General features: G+C 41.7%; 1 pseudogene; it reads right to left on the minus strand.

Annotated features, from left to right (window-relative positions):
* Nucleotides 1-11,137, minus strand: part of LOC149175290 (uncharacterized) — a 57,323-nt pseudogene extending 46,186 nt beyond the window's left edge.
* Nucleotides 11,138-20,860: the final 9,723 nt, after the last annotated feature.

Here is a 20,860-nt window from a genome sequence, read left to right on the forward strand (position 1 = left end):
AAGGAAAAGTAGGAGGAAAGAAAAAAGCATTACAATCCAAGACTCCCCTACAATATAAATTCAAGAAACATTGCAAAAAGGAACAGAAGATAGAGCTAGAAGTAAGGAACAGAAAAATGAAAAAGGTAAAAGGACTATCCAAGAAGTCTATCCATCCCCTGAGAAATCCATAGAAGAAAATTATCAACCTCTGTCAGAGAGACTAATAGATCTTCAAGCTGCTGCCATAACCAAGAAAAAGCAAAGAGGAACACAGACTGCACAAGAAAAGAGTACTAGTTCATACCTAAGAAGGAGCACTAGGCTAAAAGGGAAGGGGAATAAAACCAAAGAAAAACAGTCTCACTTTATTGATTTAGATAAAGAGACACTTGAGAAATCTCCAACTCAGCCAAGCATTGAGCCAAGTCCTCCACGTGAGGAAAGCCATTTTCGGCTGGAAAGAGAAAGCAGTCCTCCTTCACCAGAATTTGAGTTCAGGCCGAGAAAGACACCTGAAGTAGATCCTAATCAGCAAGAGGTATATAACTACCTAGAGTCCTTGGAACAATCAGCCGCAGGACCAAGCACCACCTTGCCACTTGATGCACAAGTACAGTCTTTAAAACAGGAAGTGTTTGAATTTGAAGTCCTAAATAGGCACATCAAACAGGAAAACGAAGCACTCAAAGAGCAGAGTAAGGTAGACAAGATTGTCCATGATAACACTATGCTCCATTTAGGACTGTGGCAAAAGAAGAACAGGAAGCTGAAGAAAAAGTGTAAAAAGTTAAGCAGGGCATTGATTAATCTTAAGTTCAAATGTCTAGTCAGGAAACCAAGGACCATTTTAGCATCAAAGAGAAAGAGAAGAGGGCTAGATTTCCTTGCAGAAGCCTCAGAGCATATGGATTAAAGGAAAATAACTAAGTTTTGGTTGCATGAGGACATGCAACACCTTCACAGTGGGGGTATGTTGAGCCTCGAACCTGCACCTTCCTATACACCCTCTCAGCCTTCTTTTTCCACTCATTTCATCCACCAAGTTGATTAAATCATTGTATTTTAGTTGAAAAAAGAGCTTTTGACATGGTTTTCTAACTACGCTGATGACTGTTGTTTGGTTTAGAATTTTGTTCAGACAGCTGCGGAAGCTTCTCAGTTTCCGCAGTCGACACAGGTTTCTGCAGCCGACCCAGGTTTCTGCAGCCAGCACAGGATTCCGCAGCCGTTTTGTCAAACACCATGCTACAGGTGTCCTCTGAAGAAACGAGCCACATGGGCAAGTTACAGGATTCAAGGACATGGAACGTGTCCCTCCAGATCATCCAGCATGCCCATAAAAGCCCGCGGTCAAACAAGGGGCAAGGGATAGTCAACGGAAGTGTTCAGCGGTGGCACGGCTCTGTGTAGCTCTGTTTTTGAGCACGTGAAGCTACGTGGCACAGTCCTTAGCCACGAAGACATCCTGGTAGCGTGAGTCCAACAGCCATACCTCTCATATTTAATAAACATGATGACAGTTACCTAGATCCAGGCTGAAGAGGATTTACGTGTCTCTGACAGCGTGGTTAATAGCGTAGATTTAGTTAATTTGTTTAGCTTTCTTTCCTTATAAATAACGCGTCCATGAACGCTGCAAAAGTTAATCTCTTGTAATGTAATTCGAAGTTGTTGTATTTCCCCATTGCACTTTTACGTTGTTGTTTAATATATGAGAAGACTGGTTTAAACTTAAGCTTGTAGCTGTTCGTTGAATCGGCTGAAGTGACAGAGGGCCCCTGCTCACTAAAGCCTTGTACAGTTGTCCTTTAACTCTTGCATTACTTTTTTCCTGCTCATGTATATTAGCTGTACAGTTGTCATTTAAATGCTGCGTTTTATTTCATCATGTATATTAGCTGTACATAACAAAGCTTTTTGATTTCTGTTGATTTACATTTTCATTGTTGCTCTTTTATGGTTACAACTGATCAGTGTTTTCTGTAGGTTTTTTTAGGCAGGCCGGGGAAATTTTTCACCTTTTATTTTTATAACTATTGGCATACGAGATCATCTTGTCTTTGTCGCCGACTCTTGTTTTCTGAAGTTTGATTTCCAGTACTGTCATTTCCTTAAGTTGTACATTTATTTTCTACTCTTAGATATCATGTTATTCATCTATTAACGGTTTCTTTCTATAATCAAATAACTTTATTAGGAACCAGAATATCACTCATTATAGCTTGATTTAGTTTGCTTTAGATCTCACGTTGCTTGACTTGTTCATGATTGTTTCTCACAGGGTAAATTAAGCTGAAAGGCAAAAGGTCAAGAGAGTTAAAGTAGTGTGATTAGTTTCTTTTATGCAGTTTAACTTCTTTTAGATTTCACATTGTTTAACATTTCATGATATCTTTTCACAAGGAAGATTGAGTTGAAGAGTTGAAATAGTGTGGATTAGTTGTTCTTATTTTTAATTGAATTTAGTGTAGATTTCACTTTCATTTTCATTCAGCAACAAAGATACTAGGCCGATGTCATTAGTTCATTGTTTGATGTCTTTATTTCTTTTTAAGAATTAATTTCATTGCAGTTATTTTAAAGCTTTCTTTCTTTTAAGTTTTGAAAAACCACTTAGAGATCACCATAATCATCCATATTTCACTTGCTTTATCACCTTTTCATCATCTCACATTAGGGAAAGATAAATCCAAAAACAAACTTAAAAAAAAAAACGACAAAAGACTAAGGAAATGGTTATCTAGTACATATAGTACACTTCACTTCGTCAGTTTACGAACCCCGGGTTGACATTATAAATAGCAATTTAGATCACACTAAATTGACCAAACAGGCATGTCGCAAGTCAGCAATTGACAATGCTTGAGGGACCACTATATAGGAATTGTGGGAAAAAAGTGTCGATAGTGTAAACTACCGAGAGAATTCCTTGAAGCATTTACAAAGGAATTCAGCTGCAAAACCAAAAGAGGGCGGACCTTTTCTCTCTCCTCCAGAGGGCCACGTGTTTGAATACCATTGGTCTCGATAAAACCATGTGGCATTTGACGTAATCATGATGTGGCAATACAGAGGACACGTGGCATGTAGATCTGGGATTTTTAAGGGTCCAAAGAGGCCAAAATAGGGTGACACGTGTCACCACTCACAAGGTGACACGTGGTTAAGGATGATGTCATCTTGCAAATCAAAGATTGAAGGATGAGGACAATCATTGTATCAAGTTTAAACCTCTGATTTAAAAGCTCCGATTGAAGGGCTCTGATACAAGGGATGGCACACGGCCATAAAGAGTTAAAAAACCAAGGGCTAAGAATAGAGGATGATCAGTGACCGACGATTGCAAACAGTGCGATATCAACATTTTATAGGGGAGCATATCAGGGTTTCTTCTAATATGCATAGCGGGGAAACACCCAATATCATGGGCCCAAAGCAAGGTGGAAAAGTGGCATAAGGAAGGTCACATGAATATGTGTGATTGGTTGATTGAATTGTATTTAATAGTTGTATTGCAATGGTGATTGATTTTTGAGCTTCAATGTTTTTGATGGGTCCAATATGAAAATTGGATGAAATGTGGCCTTGATATTATGGTGTTGTGTACCAAGAGTATCCAGTCTGAAAATTTATGAAACGTGGTCTTTGGAGGAAGAAAGAAGGTCGTAGCCTTCTGTAGGTCGGCGCCTACGTACTAGAAAAAATATCGGCTAGTACAAGAGCTAGGGGGTTGTAACTCCCTTCCAGTAGAAGCTAGAGAACAAGAGAAGGTTGTAACCTTCTGCAGGTAGAAGCCTGCGTACTGGTATGAGTCTGCACCAGTACAATGTTGTAAACAAATTTTCTTATTATTAAAAGAAGACAGAGACAATATCAGTAGGTGGTTTTCACCCACATTGGGTTTCCACCTTAAATATTGGTGTTCATGTGTGTTTCTTATGTGTGATGGTTCATTCTGTTATTAACTACACATGGTTACTGTTTATTGTTTAATAAAGCACTGATGCAGAGATTAAATATCAACATATGATAAATTAACTGAATCATAATATTGCTGGATATACGCTGGTTTCCTTAAACACAGTTGAGTGTACACGCGGGTTACCTTCATTGAAGTAGCGTATATAAATTTGAGTATGCAAAGAAAAATATTATTGACTTGACTAATACTGATTAACCCCCCTCCTCAATATTATTTCCAACAAAAAATGCTTTCTTTGTGGTTGTACAATCCTCTTCTAGAACTCATCAAATGAAAGATTGTACACATCCATCACCATATCATCGCCGAGAGAAAAAACATTGCCTTCTTCTCTCAGTGTTGGCTCTAATGTTGGAGGTGGTGGAGACTAAGTGGTGACCTGTGGTGAGCTCAACATCAGATCAGCTTCTTCATTTTGCAGCTCATGTTCCATCTCCATGTTTGTTACTTCAATCCGGTATCGACATTATTTCTTTTGTCATTGTGCCTTTCCTTTGTTCTTCATCCTGCTTTTGCTTCTCTTCTTGTTCTCTCTTCCTCAACTCTTGTTCTTCCTTCAATTTTTGTTTTGTTTCCTGTAGCTTCGGTTCTGCTTCATACAACCTGTGATTTTCTCTCTTCCTCTGCTCTGCTCTATATATCCTTTGGTTCCTCTTTGCTTATGCTGCTAAAGCTAGTTTCATCAGAATATGATCTGCTTTCATCTTGCAACTGTGTTCTCCCTCTGAACTATCGGTAATCCTTCTCTTTCCCTTTTCCTACATTGGATTGATGCCTTATGTTGCTATTTATTCCAAAATTGCTATCGTTTTTGGAGCATATTGTGAAGTCCTTGCTAAACTAACTAGCTCATGGACTCTGGAGGCATTGTGGCAATTCATCCATGAAACTCCTCTACCCAAAGGAATGCCTCGTCGATCCGTGGAAAGTAAACTATCGCATAGTGGTCTTTACAAATACCACGGGGATTATAGATTAAGGTCTCGAGTACTGAATGAAAACCTCACTGTTTCCTTTCCCTCAGCATTCACGACTTTCAAGTTATTTATCTTGTATAATCCAATTTTCAAAGGAAGAGTGGGCTAGTGCTTTCTTCTTCCTATGAAAATCTACTAACAACCCTGTGGAAAGATGATATGATACTTCTCGCATGACAAGCTTGTTGATGGCATAACTAGGTAAAACATGTGGAGGCTTCTCTCCACCAAACACTCTAAGGAAAGTACCACTTGCTGAGGCATATCAATATGCGATGTTTTTTATTGCCTCCATTGCTCCTTGTGACATGCAAGGTGGATATTCTTCAGAGATGAGCTTGTAAAGCGAGATGATGAAGTGGTCAGTTAGTTGTGCCATTAATCCTTGATCATTGCAATCCGAAAGAAACTTGCAATAGATATGCATTTCATATTCTTGTGGTGTCCACATCCAGTTCATGCCAGCGAACTTTTATTGTGCACATATTATATCAAGTAAATATGCAAATATATAAAACCTTGCTTGCTCAGCATCGAGAGGACTTTGTGATTGTGCTACAGGGGCTCTCAGCTGTCGAGCCAGAAATCTGACCAATTGAACAAGTTCCCCTCGTTCATAACCTGGTCCAATAAGACTACCCACCCTTCAGGAAATGTTTCCATGCTTTGCTGGCCATGGATCATGCAAGCTAATATAACAAAGAGATGGTAGGCCTTCTTGAGGGACTTTATCTTGTATACATGGGTGGGTGTTTGTCGAAACTTCAATGGTTCTTTCACCCAACCTTTGAAAATGTCTCTTATGTTTGCATAGCTGTGGGTGGCATAGAATAATGAGTCCATGAGTTTCACCGGCTCGAGCAAGTGATACATGTGTTGATAATATTCTGCTTGAAAGGTAGCAATCTTCTGGATTTTGGCACTGCTCAATGTCATCATCTTTTTAGTAGTGTGTGAAACAATCTCGATAATGACATATGCACATGGGAAGGTTGGATATCTGCATGCAATCTTGTGTAGTCTTGACTGTTGGATACTGAGATACACCCGTCGGTCCTTTAGATGTGCCTCAAGGGTATTTGTTGAAAGAGATTCATTAACTTGTTGTCATGCTAGTGTTGACCCTTTTTCTATAAACAATTGAGTTTCTACATACACTGGAAAGTCTACTAATGTTTTCTTAACTCCTTCCCCAGTACTGCTTTCAGTGGTCTCTTTTGAGGCAACACTCTTTGGTGCCATGGTAACAGTGACTGCCGGAGAGAAGTGCTCAACAACTGTGGTACCTGTTCGACAAAAAAGACACTCATGGAAAGCAAATATCATTCCTTAGAAAATCTACTTACAAGGCATGATCAAGCACCAAACCAGGCATCTAATGGGAAGGATTGCACAATTTTCATTGGAAAGAGGAATTGGCTACCTATGGGAACTGCACACTGCATAGTCCCAACAGCCAAGGAATGATGCTTGAGGCTTGGGACTATGCAATGTGCAGTCCCAGCCTGGGCAAAGATTGGGAGAGACTGCACATTGCGCAGTATCAGTGGCCAAGGTGACAATCTGGCCCCTTGAACTGTGTGGTGCAGAGTTGGAGCCAACCTATACTATGAATTGTGCAGTTCCAGTGGCCAAGCTTGTGGCTTGATCCTTAGGATTGCGTAGTGCCTAGTTGAGCAAGGCAAGATCTGGCCAAAGAGAGTGCAGATATGCCAAGTGGAAGTGTGAAAAGTGAGCAGAAGTAAGTGATGATGTGAAGTTGAGTGCAAACCTGACTAAGTTTGAGTAAGTCCATGTAGATCAAGTGAAACAACAAATCAAACAGAAGGAAAACGAAGTATGTGAGGAGATTCTCTGCAGCTATGACCATTGGTGCAAAAATAAGAAAACCAATTCAACCCTTGTCAAAGAAAAACACAAAACTTAAAAAAGCACTTCTACAAGTTAAAATAAGTTGAAACGCCAACAACTACGAAGAGAAATAAGTAAAACAACACTCACACAAGCGAACGACAAAAAAGCGGCAAAAGACAACAAAAGCGAAACTCACCTAGAAAAGCGACAATGACCGCAATGAAGGTTTCTTGATCTCCTCGAGAATGCTAAAGCCCCAAGATCGAATGTGAAAATGAGCTCTAGAGGCATCGATTAAATATATTTGAGTGAATTAGGGTTTATGATGTGCATGCCTAAATCAAGGAAGAAACAACACTTGGCGAAATTTTCCAAAATTAGAAAAAGTGCCTCCTTCGAGATACTAAAAATAGATCCCTATTTTTAGGGATTTTTTTGCTTTTTTAGTTTTTTTCTTCTTCTTTTTTCCTTTTCTAGGAAAACTTACTATGCACACTACCGGGAAAAACTTTGCAGTTCCGAGGAGTTGGGAAACTTTCCGGCTCAGTGCACTGTGCAATTTTTGAGCTTCATGAGGGATTGCATAGTTTCTAGGCTCATTGCTAGGCTGCCCTTCATGATTGCACAATTTCTTAGCTCAAGGCTAGCTGCTAGTCAAAACTACACAATTCCCATCATCAAGGCTGCTTGCCCTCAAGGATTATGCAATTTCTAGAGGCAAGGCCATAACTGATATGGGCCCAAGTTGGGAGATCAGCTTGTGATTTAGAGAGACCAATTAGGTGTATAAGCAAGCCAACACAAGAAAAAATGAAAAATATAAGTCTCAATCAAAGCATGAATACTTGAAAAAGTGCAAGATGAGCTCCTGTGGATAAGAAGGAAGGCTCCAAAATCAAAGCATAGGAAAAATTTTGAAGGGTGGTTGTAGTGCTACAACACCTATTTTATTGGAGCAAGAATTGCACAAGGAAAGAGGAGGAAGCAAGAGGCCTACTTTTCCTAAGTATTGAGTAGAGTGTAGAGCTGCAACTAGGGTCTCTCACACCGCTAATTATTCCACATTAATAAGTCAATCCGGGAACGTTTTGTTATTGCAAGAAGTAGCTCAATCCGAGGCTATTTGTCCGAGTAATGCTTAGTAGTACAGGGTTGAGAAGATCAAAGGAAAACAGATGCTAAGCTGTAACTAAACTAACCTAAAAGATGGAGTCACACAAAACAGTTGATCAGTCAAGGGTACGGAAACAATATCCCATCCCTTTAGAAACTGATTAAAGAAGGGAAATTAGAGCATGGACTTATAGGTCTGGGAGCTAAGCAGCGTCTTGCTGAGGCTCACTACAGCCTTAGGCCTTCTCTCACACCAAAGCAACAAAGGCAGGTAAATAAATCAGCGGAAAGTAAAGTGGAACAGCGAAATGGAAATGGGACAGCAATAAATGGAACAGCAGTAATCAAATGGAACAACAATAATCAAATGGAACAACAACCCTTAATGATTTACGAAACAACAACCATCACCCGTATGTACATGTTCTACATTAATATAGCAATCCGAGAGTATTGAATGATACAACTATGTTTCTAAACAGAATGACGCTACTCTCAAATCCCACGAATATTGTTTAACAGAAATCCAATGACAGTAACATTCATACCAGTACTCTGTTACAGAAATGGCTGAATAAAGATACAATCCGACCCTGTGTAAATCCAATTATACAGTGCATAATCTTTACATAGAGAAATCATTCATTCATTAAACATAACAGAACATAGCGTATCATGTAAAGAGTTCATCAGACTGCTAAGTAATAACGATAAACAAACCACACACAAATCACCATATAATGATACAAAAGCAAGTGTCCTTCGGAGCCGGGCCCTTAGCTGCCAATGGTACACTGCCTTAGATTACTCCAGACGCAGAGACAGAATAAACACCAAGTCTTTTATATTAATCGCATCCACAAAAGTATAACAAAATCAGGTCTCAGTGAGACTCAATGATTAAAGTTTGTTCTGGAACTGTAAAATTACAAAAACAATCCTCCTCTTGCTTAATGATGTTGTGCCATTATATAACAGAAATGACGGAGATATCTAGATAATCAGAGATAAGTAAAGCAGCGATCCCTCAGGATCGAAGATCCTGAGGGATTCGCTAATCGTTCAATCTTTCTTGCGTTTGCCGAGCCGGTATCCCGCATTCTTTTCCTGGACTATTCAATTCCGATTTTGCTTGATCGTGTCCGCATCCGGTTCCCTACTGGAGGAACAACAGTTATTTTTCCTCTGCTTCTCGCTTTTGGGCGGGAACTCCTTGCTCGCATGTCTTCCTGCATAGAAAACGTCAATTATTAGCACTTGAGCTTCCTTTGTCTATTTTTTCACATTTTATCAAAATCCTTTATCTTCTTCGAATTCCTCATGTAGAAAAGGTTACAATTATTATTGAAAAACCACTAGATTGCTAGTCAAAAGCATACCTTCCAGGTGCTCCACACACCCCCCTGCTTACCCTGTTTCATGGCCTCATGAGAACATTGTAGTTGACATGCAAGGTGGTGAGAGAATAGGCCGGAGAAGGGATCTCGTGAGGAGGTCGACAACCGTGATGAGCAACTAGATTATCAAAGAACTGATCTATTTGATCTGCAGGCATCTCATACAAGGCCTGATATCCGGGTGCAGGGTGCCAAATAATTGGACTGCCAAATCGATACCCTAACCAGGATGGCCCTGCTTGTTGAATCCGTTCCCCATAAAGGTTCAATCGGCTGGCAGCCAGCTCAAAATTCTCATATTTGAATGGTTCCCTGAGCTGGATGCTTGGACTAGAGGTCCGGTATCGAAATTTTGCAGCATCGAGGACAAGATCTTTAATAGTCGGGAAATATTCCAGACCATTTCGGATCAAGTCTTCGTGCATGGGTCCTATTATCTCAATGACACCTGGGATCCTCATAAGACTCCTATGCTCTCTCCATAGCGTCACTGGGTCTCTAGGTTCATCTCGTATCCACAAGTCTAGGCTATTTTCTTGTCTCTGAAAGGTGTTATAAGCTCTGAGCCATTTCACCTGATTAACCCCAAATGAGATGAAGGCTTGGAATTGTATATCGCCAACAAAAGGGCCAGGATTTAAATCAGTTTCCTGGTCTAGCACAAGGTTGTGCAAGTAAAAATCGCATAATAACCTTTGAACCTTAACCCCATAGTGCTTGCAACAGTCTATAAAATCATTAACAGTGTTGATGTGGATAGGTGCTCCTGCCCTAACGGCTTTTATTTTCAATCTCAAATATCTTTCAAGCAAAAATAAAGCATAATTTTTAGCAGGGGCCCTACAAGTCAAAACGTCATTATATAAGGAACACACAGTGTCCATCTGCTTAACAACACTATCTAATCGACGAGTTACCTTAGCAACCTTTTCTTGTTCCTTCTGCCACCCCTCAAAGGCTTGGCTTTCGGATTGACTAATATTCCGAAGTTGCTATTGTAATTCTTCATATTTCTCCCGGGGGATTGCTTGCTCTCTTAGTTGTTCCGCTTCTTGTTGGGCTTGCTTCATCATCCTGTGCAAGTTTCTCGTTTTTGGATCCTTGTTCCATTGAGCCGTAGAGGCCGGGAATTTTGCCTGCAACTTTTTATTGCGCTGTTTAGAGTTCAGAACCCGAATAACCCCTGAGGGTGGTGCCTCTGTTTGGGTCTCCTTATTCTCTTTCTCCTTCTTGACATGAATGAAAGGCTGTTGAGGTCCCCCTGCCATTGGAACATCTTGTTGTTCTTCTCTCTTAATTGGAATGTCAGTTTGTTCTCCAGGGTCGGATGGAACAGCAATCTGTTCCTCTATGTTATTTGGAACAACACCCTGTTCTTCATTAACATTTGGAACAGCAGACTGTTCCTCGGCAGTAGGTCTCCTGATGGGGTTTCGACCAACAAAACGGGTTCTTGTCCTCGGGGTTTTTGCTGTAGTGGCCCTCCTCCTTTTCCTTGAGGTCCTTTGTATTCTCAAATCAGCTTTCAAAATTCGAATTTGCTGCCGGAGCCTGGCTATAGTACCCAACAACCTCTGTTGTTTCTTTCTTAATTTCTTAATCTCCTTTGCCTCGGCAGAGGGTTTGACCCTTAAGCCCGCTCCTTCTTCATCTGGGATATCTTCCGGCGTCCTGGGGATAGACTGTCCCTGATTTTTGTCTTCAATTTCATTATCATAACCAGGCGGGTTTTCTTCCCCTGCCTTTTCTGCATGTGCTTCCTTGGGTAGTTCTTCCTCTGCGGGACTGTCAGGGACGCCTGCTGTGCTGGAGGGCTGGCCATATTCCCCCATATTGGCCAGAACTACTGCCAATTCCTCCTCACCTACAGGGTCCTGCAACGGGCTACCCCCTGGCTGTGCTATTTCTTCTTCTTGATTGCCCTGTTCGGTAACCCTTTCTTCCTCAGAGTGCTCATTTTCTTGATTGTTCTGTTCGATAACCATTTCCTCCCCTTCCGGCTGGCCAGTCCCAGGCCCTAATTGCTCCACATTTCCTTCGGAAGGTCCTCCTTCTGGTTCTGGAGGTTCGTCCGCAATTTCAATTGGCTGGGTCGTTGCTTCCTGAATTCTTTCCAACCTTCCTCGTATCCGGGCCAGCCGAGCTGACTTCCTTGGTCTCTCAGGTAGGTCGGGCGTGCCAGCAGGTTCTCTGGGTTCCTCTGGTCATTTTGGCGTATCGGAAGGTTGTTTCCGTTTTGAAGTGACATGTCTTTCTGTTGCTGTCTTCTTGCATTTCCCTAATCGTTCCGGCGTGCTAGAGGACTGTTCAGGTTTCGGGGGTGGTGCAGCCGATCCTCCTTCGACTATTGCGATCAATTCCTCCCAAGTGCTTTGCTGTTGAGTGAGACTGTGGCTCACTATCAACCGAATCAGCCCATGGTGGCTAACGACTGCATCTATGTGCTGGGCCTTTCTCAGGTTTCGGGCCGCGTCATGTAGTAGCAAATTTAAAAGTGCAGGGAGATTTACAGAACATTTTCCTTTTAAAACAGCTAAAAGTTTCAAGTGACGAGGTCTTACCACGTCTTTTCTCCCTTCGCAGGTGATATAACTTTGTACTGTCTTCGCTAGCTCGGTCCAGGGTTCCCCTAGTGTTGCCGGCAGAACTCCTTTCCCTTTGACTGTCAAGCTTTGGCCTTCGTCCTGGAAAATTTCCATATCTTTTTGTAATCTTTCCTTCTTCGGCGTCCATATGGGTCCAGCAGCTGGTAATCCTGAAACTTCTGCGATAATATCCTCTGTAACCGCTATCCGCTTCCCTCCTACTATGGAGTAATTTTCCTGCAAATTCTGCAAGAATTCCAACGCCACGGCTTCATTTGATTCTTGCAAGCGGCTGAAGTAATTCAACCATCCTACGTTTTCCAGAATTTTGCGAGCAGCAGCGGAAACTGTCAGCTTGTGCGGTTCACTTCGGACCGTCTTTCCGCCCATGATTCTTCTTAGAAATGGAACAGCAACTGCTTGCGGTGTTTGCGACGCAGAGAGGATGATCACCGATCATGCAACTAAAAAAAGATCGTGGATGGCAATTTCCGTAGAATGGAAGCATCATACCGTTAAACCATGTCATTCCTTCGTACATTGTCTCGCCCGAATGGTGTGCAACCACGCAATCATGGAGTAATGAGATTACCTTCCCCCCCGCGATCTGATAGGCTGTCCTCAGCCGTCAAAGAGAGGAGCAGCAGCCAGTCGGAGGTCCAATCATAAAGTACAGCATATGAAATTATGCCATGTTTTAGAAAAACAACGAAATGCCGAAACCGAGGCAAAAAGGTAGATCGTGTTTTGCATAAGAGCCTGCGTGATATAATGAGGAGCTAGGGGATGGGACATCTGTCAAGCGTACGAAGTCTCCAGTGGTCACTGTCAGTTCCGTTGCCATGATTGGTGGTAATAAATATTCATGCGATATATATATCGGGTGTGACATATGATCTTTGCAAAGGATAAGAGACAGAAAAATTTTAATATCATACATGTTGGTGTAATTATTACGACTTCTATGCCATTAACAGAGCTCTGCTACCAACAGGTGTTCATAACCTTGGCAGAGTTGTTTATTTCACCCTCCGGAACCATGATCCTTTGTGTATATTCTGAAGAGTGCTTTGTCAAAATGTAGGCCATTATGCTGGCTTGGTGACCAGATAGCCATAATGCCATTCACAAGGTAGGCGCGAAACGTGGTCAGACCGGCTCGCGATGAGACCTCCTGTTCCAAGGTTTGCTTGTTAATTTACCTTCAGACCATATCCCTGGTGTGGTGGCCGTTATGGGAATGCCACTTCGCTTCCACCCTTATGATCATGGTAGGCCGGCTCTGAATGAGACCCCCTATCTTGCATTTGACAATTTTCATATTTTGTTTTTGTTTTCTTTTGCAGAGCACCTCTCTTGTTTATTTTCACATAAGGGTGGTTCCGCACTCCTTAAGAGCGGGGAATGGTGGAAGAAGTCTTACGATCCCAACAGATAGATATAAATCGTTCGTTCTTACTCCTAAGTAATGATCAAAAAAAAAGATTTTTAGGGGAATCGTCATGATAAAGATCACCAATGACAATGGTACCGGTAAATGACAATGACCGCGAAGATGAAAAGTTCACGTCCCTCCTCTTGTCCTCTTATACATACTAGCTTCATAGTGATAGCGATTTATGATGTGCTGATTTCGGTATATCATGGCTTATGTTCACCGCATAAGTTCATTGCTGTATCTACAAGATTGAGGAGAACATGGGGCAGAGCATCCTCCATAAGGGCAAAAATATGTCGATGGCATTCCTGAGAGAAGAATTCATTCATAGGATACCATTTCTTTGAGAGGAACAACGGAAAATCGCAAATGCTGTTCCTTTTGAGAAAGGAACAACAAAGACACTCAAATGTTGTTCCTTTTGAAAAGGAACAGCAGACACACTCAAGTGCTATTCCTTTTCGCAAAGGAACAGCAGGAACACACAAGTGCTGTTCCTTTTCGGAAAGGAATAGCAAAAACACACAAGTGTTGTTCCTTTTCGCAAAGGAACAACAAAAACACACAAGTGTTGTTCCTTTTCGCAAAGGAACAGCAAAAACACAAGTGTTGTTCCTTTTCGCAAAGGAACAGCAAAAACACAAGTGTTGTTCCTTTTCGCAAAGGAACAGCAAAAACACACAAGTGTTGTTCCTTTTCGCAAAGGAACAGCAAAAAGCACACAAGTGTTGTTCCTTTTCGCAAAGGAAGAACAAAAAACACAAGTGCTGTTCCTTTTCGCAAAAGAACAGCAAAAAACACAAGTGTTGTTCCTTTTCGCAAAGGAACAACAAAAAACACAAGTGATGTTCCTTTTCGCAAAGGAACAGCAAAAAACACAAGTGTTGTTCCTTTTCGCAAAGGAACAGCAAAAAACACAAGTGTTGTTCCTTTTCGCAAAGGAACAACAAAAAACACAAGTGATGTTCCTTTTCGCAAAGGAACAGCAAAAAACACAAGTGTTGTTCCTTTTTGCAAAGGAACAGCAAAACACTTGGAGTAAAAAAAATCAAAGAAACATATATACAAGATATTATGTACAAGTTATAAAAATGAATTTCTTAAACTATAGGTGAGGAAGATTTCGCTTCCTCTCGTAAGATTTCCATATCAGTATCTTGTCGCAGCTGCTGACAGAAGGATTCCCGAGTGAGTGGCTTTCGATAAAGGCGAACTCGGTGGCCATTTACTTTGAATGCATATCCAGAACCGTCAATTGTGATCAGGGTAAGGGTCCCATTGTCATGTACCTTCTGGATTTCGTATGGTCCTAACCATCAAGTCTGGAGTTTCCCCGGGAAGTCCTGAAACCGAGAGTCATATAACAGAGCCCAGTCTCCTTCATGAAAGACTTTATTCTTGATAAGTGCATCATGCCATTTAGCTCGCTGTTGTTGAATTAATGTTGTATTTTGTAATGCAGAGAGCCTGATTTCGTCCAATTCATTAATCTGCTGTAATCGATTGATTTGTGCCTCACTCAGATCTAGGCCGACTTCCTGTGCAGTTCGTAGCGTTCGGATTTCGAATTCTATGGGGAAAATTGGCTGCTTTCCAAACACTAATTGATAAGGTGAATATCCTGTAGTACTTCTCCATGTGGTTCTGTAGGCCCACAGTGCCTCAGGTAGTCGAGTGGCCCAATCTCGCCTATGCGATGCAATGGTCTTTGTTAAAATTGATTCTATTACCTTATTACTACTTTCTACTTGCCCATTTTCCTGCGGATGGTATGGGGTAGTGATCTTATGTTGGACATGATAATTGTTAAGTGTTGCAGCTAATTTATTTCCAACAAATTGTGGTCCACCATCGGTGATTAGTTCTCTCGGAAGTCCATAACGTACAAACAAATGGAACAAGAATTGTATCACAGAGTCTTCTGTAGCCCTAGGTAATGATTCAGCCTCGACCCATTTAGTAACATAGTCTGTCGCCACCAGAATGTATGTCCTCTGATTTGATGATGGATTGATGGGCCCAACGAAGTCCAGAGCCCATCGTTCAAATGGCTCAATGACCAATTGTGGTCTCAGAGGCATTTCATCGGCTTGGCCAGGTCTTCCTGCTCGCTGGCAGCTGTCACAGGCTTGTGCAAATTTTTTCGCATCCTTGAAAATTGTAGGCCAATAGTATCCTGTCTACAATACTTTATGTGTTGTTCTTTTTTCAGCGAAATGTCCCCCGCATGGCCCGTCGTGGCAAGCTTTTAGAATGTCGAAGATTTCGTCTTCTCGAATACACCTTCTGATTTGCATGTCTGCCCCTGTATGGAACAAATGGCCTCCAATCCACGAAAACCGAGTGCTCTTCTGAACAATCTGCTTGCGTTCCTGAGGGGTTAAGTGTTTTGGTAGCTTACCGACTGCAAGGTAATTAGCGACATCAGCATACCAGGGTGTTCGAACAGCAACAACAAACAGGTGCTCGTCAGGAAATTGATCTTCCACTGTTGTTGTTTCAGTTGCTTTCGGTATTCGTGAGAGGAAATCAGCTACAGGGTTCTCCTTGCCAGGTCGATCCTTGATTGTGATGTCGAACTCCTGCAATAAGATCAACCATCTGGTTATTCTAGCTTTCGTAACAGGTTTATTTGCCAAATATTTGATAGCAGAATGATCTGCATATAACACAACGGGATAGCCTGTGATATAATGTCTAAATTTGTTAACAACATGTATTACAGCCAGGAATTCCTTTTCAGTAACAGTATAATTGAGTTCGGCAGAGGATAAATTTTTGCTGATATAGTAGATAGCGTATGGTCTCTTATCCTCTTCTTGCCCTAGGACTGCACCAATTGCTGTGTCCGAGGCATCAGATGAGATTTGAAATGGCAAATTCCAGTTGGGTCCTCGAAGGACTGGGGCTGTTGATAGAAGCTTCTTCAATTCCTTAAAAGCCTGGTCGCATTTTTCTGTCCACAAGAAATCAACATTGCCAGTTAAAGCATATAGAGGTGCAGCAATACGTGAGTAATGTTCTATAAATCGTCTGTAATACCCAGAAAAGCCAAGAAAACTGCGTACCTCTGTTTGAGTAGTGGGGGTAGGAATAAGCAAAAGAATCTGGATTTTAGCCGGGTCTACCTGGATGCCGGCTGCTGAGATATAGTGCCCTAGAATGAGCCCTTCTGTCATCATCATGTAACACTTTTCATGACTCAGACAGAGTCTGGTAGCGATACAACGTTGTAGAACTTTTTCCAGGGTATCTAGAGCTGGGTCAAAATCATCTCCGTATGGTGTAAAATCGTCCATATACACTTCAAGTCCATCATTTATCAGATCTGCGAAGATACTAAGGACAACCCTTTGGAATGTAGCAGGGGCATTACATAGGCCGAAGGGCAAAACTCGATAGGCAAACGTTCCCCAAGGGCAAGTAAAGGTAGTTTTATCCTGGTCTTCAGGGGCAATTTGGATTTGGTTATATCCGCTGAAGCCGTCCAGGAAAGAAAAGAATTTCTTTCCTGCCAAAGTGTCCAATACTTGATCTATGAACGGGAGAGGGAAGTGATCCTTCTGTGTGGCTTTATTTAACTCCCTGTAATCTACGCAAATCCTCCATTTTCCGTTTTTCTTGGGTACCACCACCAGGGGAGAGACCCACTTACTATCGGAGATGGGATAAATAAAATTAACATCTAGAAGTTTCTGAAGTTCGGCTTTTACTACCTCTTTTAGATGGGGGTTAAGTCTTCTTTGCGGCTGACGAACAGGTTTTGCATCTTTTTCTATGTAGATGTGGTGGGTGCATAATTGGGGATCGATCCCTTTCATGTCAGGGTAATCCCACGCAAATGCTCCTTGATATTTTCGTAACAGATTTATAAGTTTTGCTTCTTGGTCTGGTGTAAGGTTGGCGTTGATATTTAGGGCCTTACCAGGTTCAATTTCCACTACTTTACTATTGGCAACAACAGTCACTGGTATTGTTTGGTCATGTGCGTCTTTCAATGGGTCTTCCTCTAGCTCACTATCAAATGTTGCCTCTATCATAAAACACTGTGTGTGAGATCTAGATTCAGTTTGACTAATGAAGTTATTGATGGCATCATCTTCTATTTGATCTTTAAAATCTAAAGCCTTCTGTATAGTCAATGGGGATCTGATATTGTTAGTAAGGTATGACACAGGATACTGATTGGTTTTGATCATTGGCAGGCTTGGCTGTGCTGGAGGATATAGAACTAGATTTTTAACATCTGGTCCTTTAGTTATAGTCATGTTTCCCTGCCGGCAACCAATGTAGGCATCGGCAGTAGCAAGCCAAGGTCTTCCTAATATTAGCGGATGTCCTTCCAGTCGGGTTTTTGGATTAATTATCAGGAAATCAGTTGGATATTCCCAGGAGTCTACAGAAACCATGACATCGTATAGAGTGCCTTTTGGTCGAACTACAGATCGATTTGCCAATTCTAGCAAAGTAGAAGTAGGTTCTACTGATGTGATGCCAAGCTTTTGGCAGGTAGAGGTTGTCAAAATATTGATTGCAGCTCCTAGATCAACTAAAGCGTTAGTCAAGGTTTGGCCATAGATTTGGACAGTCACAATTGGATTTCTGGGATCTTCGTATTTGATAGGTGTCTCTTTTCCCGATAATAAGTCAGATAAGGTGCCGACTACTTGGACTCTTGGGTTAGTGGTTGTATTCCTCCTTGGTTTTTTTATGCACAGTTCTTTTATAGTTTTTGCGTATATAGGAATATCTTGAATGGCCTGGAGGAATGGAATTTTTATGTACAGGTTTTGTAACTCTCCCAGAATGTCAAAGTCTGGATGTTGTACTGGTCGTGGTATGACTAATCGTTCCGGGAAAGGAGGAGAGGATGTATTTGTTTGTTGATGGGTTTGTTCCTTATTTACACCCTCTTGTTGTGGTGGTTGTTCTATTGGTAACTGATCTTCAATGTGAACTGTTTTGTCTCCCTCTGTTTCTATGATACGTCCAGATCGTAACTGAAGGTCATTGCACTCCCTTAGGTCAAGTCCAGTTTCTGATGTTTCTATAATTTGGAGGGATTGGACTGGTCTATTATTAGGATTGGGATTGGGTTGGGCTGGGAGTTGCGGCCTTAGATTAGACTGGGGGTTTTGTTGTAAGGCTGGCAGAGTCGGTTGAGGGAGTGGAATAGTTCCTGTTGACTGATATGTCGATCTTGGCCAATTTGTCTGCCAGGGTGAACCTTGTGAAGTAGGGGGAATCCATTGCGGAGGGTATGAGTTATTCTGCCAATATGGTGGAGTGTAAGGAAAATTTGGCCATCCGAATTGGCTTGTCTGATTCATCCATGGATTTGGAGAAGGAAACGGCTGTGATGACCAATTCGGGACTGGGGATGTAGATTGGTTTTGCCACATACCATATTGCTGAGCATTATACTGCGGAGGCTGGAAAGAAGGAGTTGGGTCCGAAAACATACCAGATTGCCTAGGTTGCCATTGGCGACGTTGGTTAACAAAGTATGCTGGTTCTGATTCTTCTTCTGCTTCCTTGTATACAGCCTTCAATCCAGGAAGTGAGGGGCAGCTTTCAGTAAGGTGGTCTTTCGTACAGATAGCACATGCTTGAACTGTATCTAGCGGACATTCCTTGTGGCTGTGTTTTCTTCTGCATCGGGGGCAGAAAATTGCCAGATTTTTCTCCGCCTCCATTTGCTTTTGTTTAACCTGCACAATATCAAGCTGAGTAGTTAATGTCCCCAGAATATCAGTTTAAAAATTTTCTAATAAATTCCCTAGTTCTACACGTGTTACCCCTTCTGTTGATATTTTGTTGTCTTTAACAAACCTATCATATTCTGTTGATTTTATCCTTGTGCTGCCTCTTGAACTCCTGATGCATAAATTAATGATATCAGCAAAATTCTCTTGGTAAATATCCCCTTTTCCCATGATATTCAACGTTTCAATCCACTGCTCTTTCATTCCTCTAATCAATGCAGTTTTCAACACATTATCGGGCAGAGGTAGTGATGCATAGGGAGATCTCTATAAATTATACTGGAAATGTTTTACGTATTCTTCCAAAATTTCATTTGGTCTGGCCATCATTTGGAAAATTTCATCTTTTAGCTCTCTCGATCTACAATAATCCTGATATTTTTTAAGAAAGGATTCTTTCATTTGCTCCCAGTTGTTTATGACTCCACCACCTAAACCCATGAACCATCTCAGAGCTGCTCCTTTTAAAGTGGAGGGGAACAACTTTAATTTCTGGGGGTCAGTGGTGTAATCGTACCCTCTACATAGCACATCGAATTCGAATAAAAATGCATCGGGGTCTTCTGATGTAAGTCCATGAAACGTCGGGATGTCTTGAAGAGGTATTGCTTTCATGGGTGCATTTGCAGCAGAATCTACTATAGGATATTGCAATGTAGAAGTTTGAGCATTTGGCTGATTCTGCGCCATTGGATCAAATATGTGCCAATATCCTTCCGGAATTTCTAGGAGGGTATTCCTAGGTTGAGAAGGGACGACCTTGGCAGGAACTGTTTTAATGACACTTCCCTTATCTGGGATCTTTGTCTGAGGGAATGGGGTGCCTTCAAGGTTAAATTTGGCCGCGCTTCCCCTGTCTGGGCTGTTTAACAATTGGATTATCCTAGAAGGAGACCTTGGTTCCTCTATTTCCCCTGTTTCCCCTTCTCCTTCACAAAAATTACTTAAATTCCCTTCTTGCAGCCGTTCTGACACAGAATTTTCAATTTCTTGGAAGTCCTGTTCATCAGTCCAACTATGCACCTCAGCGTAGGCTCCAGATGGTGATGCTGTAGCCTGAAGGGAACTAGTAGGCTGCTTAGAATGAGTCTTTCTGAGGCCTACTGACGGCTGAGATTCGGTTTTCTTATAGATTTCGTCTATGATGGTTGTTCGGCCAAGGGTCACCGGTCCTTTGGCTTTTTCAGGTTTGACTGGAGGTTTGATATTCTTTTCTAGCTTTTTCTGCTTAGTCATGCACTCTAAAAACTACTAAATCCTATTCAACCAGCAATTCTGCTAAGAGAGCGGACGGTGGAGCAGGGCTTTTACATGCTCCGTACGCAGGTTCTTACCTTCCGTTTTTAAAATCCAACTCCCCCCTAGCAACTTTGCGCACTACTCTGTAAAGGGCAAATGGATATACTCCTTCCCCGGCAACGGCGCCAAAATGTAGAGCTGCAACTAGGGTCTCTCACACCGCTAATTATTCCACATTAATAAGTCAATCCGGGAACGTTTTGTTATTGCAAGAAGTAGCTCAATCCGAGGCTATTTGTCCGAGTAATGCTTAGTAGTACAGGGTTGAGAATATCAAAGGAAAACAGATGCTAAGCTGTAACTAAACTAACCTAAAAGATGGAGTCACACAAAACAGTTGATCAGTCAAGGGTACGGAAACAATATCCCATCCCTTTAGAAACTGATTAAATAAGGGAAATTAGAGCATGGACTTATAGGTCTGGGAGCTAAGCAGCGTCTTGCTGAGGCTCACTACAGCCTTAGGCC

Source organism: Pinus tabuliformis, chromosome 4_1 (assembly GCF_031772625.1).
Source record: "Pinus tabuliformis cultivar Carrire ecotype Pingquan chromosome 4_1, CPIR1, whole genome shotgun sequence".
In the NCBI taxonomy this organism is placed as follows: domain Eukaryota; kingdom Viridiplantae; phylum Streptophyta; class Pinopsida; order Pinales; family Pinaceae; genus Pinus; species Pinus tabuliformis.